The sequence below is a fragment of the Triticum aestivum genome, chromosome 6D, assembly GCF_018294505.1.
Source record: "Triticum aestivum cultivar Chinese Spring chromosome 6D, IWGSC CS RefSeq v2.1, whole genome shotgun sequence".
In the NCBI taxonomy this organism is placed as follows: domain Eukaryota; kingdom Viridiplantae; phylum Streptophyta; class Magnoliopsida; order Poales; family Poaceae; genus Triticum; species Triticum aestivum.
Window position 1 is genome coordinate 360,854,816 of NC_057811.1, and position 5,158 is coordinate 360,859,973.

Consider the following 5,158-nt stretch of genomic DNA (forward strand, 5'->3'; position numbering starts at 1 on the left):
GGGCGGCGGCGGCTAGTTCGTCCAGCTGCGGCGGACACGTCCGCCCGCAGAGAGGGGAAGGGGACTAGGGTTTGACCCGGATTTCGGAGGGGAAGGTGTTTTTATAGGTAGAGGGAGCTAGGAGACTCCAAACGGAGTGCGGTTTTCGCCCACACGATCGTGATCGAACGACCTAGAGCATGGAAGATACTTAGAGGGGATTTGGGCTGTTTAAAGGGGGGTTTTGCTGCAACACACAAAAGGACTTTGCGGTTACCCGGTTAACCGCTGGAGCATCAAACGACCTCCAAATGGCACGAAACTTGACAGGTGGTCTACCGGTGGTATATCAAGGCCACTTGGCAAGCCTCGGTCCATTCCGAGAATGTTCAACACCTGCTCACGAAAAGAAAACAAGTGGGGTGCGCCGGAGGAGGTAGGAGTGCCGGATTGCAAAACGGACAACGGGGAAAATGCTCGGATGCAAAAGACGAACACATATGCAAATGCAATGCACATGATGACATGATATGAGATGCATGACATGAAAAAAAATGCAAAATGAAAAACAAAACCCGACCACGAAGGGAATATCATAGCACATAGCTGAAAATGGCAAGAGTCGGAGTTACAAATATGGCAAGTTACATCCGGGGTGTTACACACTTTTAGTAGCAAATAATTTCATAAGTTCATCCATCTTTCCACTCAAAACATTAATTTCTTCTATCGCATGCACATTTTTATTAGTAGATCTTTCAGTAGCTTCTCCTAAAGTGATTTCCATAAAAGTACCTCCCGCGGTCGAATCTAAAAGATTTCTAGAAGCAAAATTCAATCCGGCATAAAAAATTTGTATAATCATCCAAAGATTTAAACCATGTGTAGGACAATTACGTATCACTAATTTCATCCCCTCCCAAGCTTGTGCAACATGTTCATGATCAAGTTGCTTAAAATTCATAATATCATTTCTAAGAGAGATGATCTTAGTGGGAGGAAAATACTTAGAGATAAAAGCATCTTTGCACTTATTCCAAGAATCAATACTATTTTTAGGCAAAGACGAAAACCAAGCTTTAGCACGATCTCTAAGCGAAAAAGGAAATGGCTTCAATTTAACAATATCATTGTCCACATCTTTCTTCTTTTGCATATCACAGAAATCAACGAAGCTATTTAGATGGGTAGCGGCATCTTCACTAGGAAGGCCGGGGAATTGATCTTTCATGACAAGATTCAACAAAGCAGCATTAATTTCACAAGATTCAGTATCGGTAAGAGGAGCAATCGGAGTGCTAAGAAAATCATTGTTGTTGGTATTGGTAAATTCACACAATTTAGTATTATCTTGAGCCATCGTGAAAAGCGAGCAATCCAACACACGAGCAAACAAGAAGCGAGCGAAAAAGAGGCGAACGGAGAGAGGGCGAATAAAACGGCAAGGGTGAAGTGGGGGAGAGGAAAACGAGAGGCAAATGGCAAATAATGTAATGCGGGAGATAAGAGTTTGTGATGGGTACTTGGTATGTTGACTTTTGCGTAGACTCCTCGGCAACGGCGCCAGAAATCCTTCTTGCTACCTCTTGAGCACTGCGTTTGTTTTCCCTTGAAGAGGAAAGGGTGATGCAGTAAAGTAGCGTAAGTATTTCCCTCAGTTTTTGAGAACCAAGGTATCAATCCAGTAGGAGGCCACGCCCAAGTCCCTCGCACCTACACAAACAAATATAAACCTCGCAACCAACGCAATAAAGGGGTTGTCAATCCCTTCACGGTCACTTATGAAAGTGAGATCTGATAGATATGCTAAGATAATATGTTTGGTATTTTTATAATAAAGATGCAAAGTAAAATAAAAGGCAATAAAAATAGCGAAGTGTTGGAAGATTAATATGATGGAAAATAGACCCCGGGGCCATAGGTTTCACTAGTGACTTCTCTCAAGAGCATAAGTATTACGGTGGGTGAACAAATTACTGTTGAGCAATTGATAAAATTGAGCATAGTTATGAGAATATCTAGGTATGATCATGTATATAGGCATCACGTCTGTGACAAGTAGACCGACTCCTGCCTGCATCTACTACTATTACTCCACACATCGACCGCTATCCAGCATGCATCTAGAGTATTAAGTTCAAAAGAACAGAGTAACACTTTAAGTAAGATGACAAGATGTAGAGGGATAAACTCATGCAATATGATATAAAACCCCATCTTGTTATCCTCGATGGCAACAATACAATACGTGCCTTGCTGCCCCTGCTGTCACTGGGAAAGGACACCACAAGATTGAACCCAAAGCTAAGCACTTCTCCCATTGCAAGAAAGATCAATCTAGTAGGCCAAACCAAACTGATAATTCGAAGAGACTTGCAAAGATAACCAATCATACATAAAAGTATTCAGAGGAGATTCAAATATTGTTCATAGATAAACTTGATCATAAACCCACAATTCATCGGTCTCAACAAACACACCGCAAAAGAAGATTAAATCGAATAGATATCCACGAGAATCGTGGAGAACTTTGTATTGAGATCCAAAAAGAGAGAAGAAGCCATCTAGCTAATAACTATGGACCCGAAGGTCTGAGGTAAACTACTCACACATCATCAGAGAGGCTATGGTGTTGATGTAGAAGCCCTCTGTGATCAATGTCCCCTCCGGCAGGACGCCGGAAAAGGCCCCAAGATGGGATCTCACGGGTACAGAAGGTTGCGGCGGTGGAATTAGGTTTTCGTGGATGCTTCTGTTGGTTTGGGGGTATGTAGGTATATATAGGAGGAAGAAGTACGTCGGTGGAGCAACGTGGGCCCCACGAGGGTGGAGGGCGCACCCAGGGGGTAGGCGCGCCCCCTGCCTCATGCTCTCCTGGTTGATGTCTTGACGTGGACTCCAAGTCCTGTGGATCACATTTGTTCCGAAAATCACGTTCCCGAAGGTTTCATTCCGTTTGGACTCCGTTTGATATTCTTTTTCTGCGAAACTCTGAAATAGGCAAAAAATAGCAATTTGGGCTGGGCCTCCGGTTAATAGGTTAGTCACAAAAATAATATAAAAGTGTATAACAAAGCCCATTAATCATCCAAAACAGAATATAATATAGCATGAAGCAATCAAAAATTATAGATACGTTGGAGACGTATCAGTGGGAGCTCTGTAGCATTTCTAATATTATATGTGGATGACATATTGATTGGAAATGATATAGAATTTCTGGATAGCATAAAACGATACTTGAATAAGAATTTTTCAATGAAAGACCTCGGTGAAGCTACTTATATATTGGGCATCAAGATCTATAGAGATAGATCAAGACGCTTAGTTGGACTTTCACAAAGCACATACCTTGATAAAGTTTTTAAGAAGTTCAAAATGGATCAGTCAAAGAAAGGGTTCTTGCCTGTGTTACAAGGTGTGAAGTTGAGTCAGACTCAATGCCCGACCACTGCAGAAGATAGAGAGAAAATGAAAGTCATTCCCTATGCCTCAGCCATAGGTTCTATCATGTATGCAATGTTGTGTACCAGACCTGATGTGTGCCTTGCTATAAGTTTAGCAGGGAGGTATCAAAGTAATCCAGGAGTGGATCACTGTACAGCGGTCAAGAGCATCCTGAAATACCTGAAAAGGACTAAGGATATGTTTCTCGTTTATGGAGGTGAGAAAGATCTCGTCGTAAATGGTTACGTCGATGCCAGCTTTGACACTGATCCGGATGACTCTAAGTCACAAACCGGATACGTATTTATATTGAATGGTGGAGCTGTCAGTTGGTGCAGTTCCAAGCAGAGCATCATGGCCGGATCTACGTGTGAAGCGGAGTACATAGCTGCTTCGGAAGCAGCAAATGAAGGAGTCTAGACGAAGGAGTTCATATCCGATATAGGTGTAATACCTAGTGCATCGGGTCCAATCAAAATATTGTGTGACAATACTGGAGCAATTGCCTTAGCGAAGGAATCCAGATTTCACAAGAGAACCAAACACATCAAGACAAGCTTCAACTCCATCCGCGATCAAGTCAAGGAGGGAGACATAGAGATTTGCAAAATACATACGGATCTGAATGTTGCAGACCCGTTGACTAAGCCCCTTCCACGAGCAAAACATGATCCGCACCAAGACTCCATGGGTGTTAGAATCATTACAATGTAATCTAGATTATTGACTCTGGTGCAAGTGGGATACTGAAGGAAATATGCCCTAGAGGCAATAATAAAGTTGTTATTTATATTTCCTTATATCATGATAAATGTTTATTATTCATGCTAGAATTGTATTAACCGGAAACTTGATACATGTGTGAATACATAGACAAAACAAAGTGTCCATAGTATGCCTCTGCTTGACTAGCTCGTTAATCAAAGAAGGTTAGGTTTCCTGACCATAGACATGTGTTGTCATTTGATGAACGAGATGACATCATTAGGAGAATGATGTGATGGACAAGACCCATCCGTTAGCTTAGCATAATGATCGTTAAGTTGTATTGCTATTGCTTTCTTCATGACTTATACATGTTCCTGTATCTATGAGATTATGCAACTCCCGAATACCGGAGCAACACCTTGTGTGCTATCAAACACCACAACGTAACTGGGTGATTATAAAGATGCTCTACAGGTGTCTCCGAAGGTGTTTGTTGGGTTGGCATAGATCGAGATTAGGATTTGTCACTCCGAGTATCGGAGAGGTATCTCTGGGCCCTCTCAGTAATGCACATCGTGATAAGCCTTGCAAGCAATGTGACTAATGAGTTACTTACGGGATGACGCATTACGGAACGAGTAAAGAGACTTGACGATAACGAGATTGAACTAGGTATGCGGATACCGACGATCGAATCTCAGGCACGTAACATACCGATGACAAAGGAATAACGTATGCTGTCATTGGGTTTGACCGATAAAGATCTTCGTAGATATGTAGGAACCAATATGAGTATCCAGGTTCCGCTATTGGTTGTTGACCGGAGATGTGTCTCGGTCATGTCTACATAGTCCTCGAACCCGTAGGGTCCGCACGCTTTAACGTTCGATGACGATTTGTATTATGCGTTATGTGTTTTGGTGACCGAAGATTGTTCGGAGTCCCGGATGAGATCACAAAAATGACGAGGAGTCTAGAAATGGTCGGGAGGTAAAGATTGATATATTGGACGATAGTATTTGGA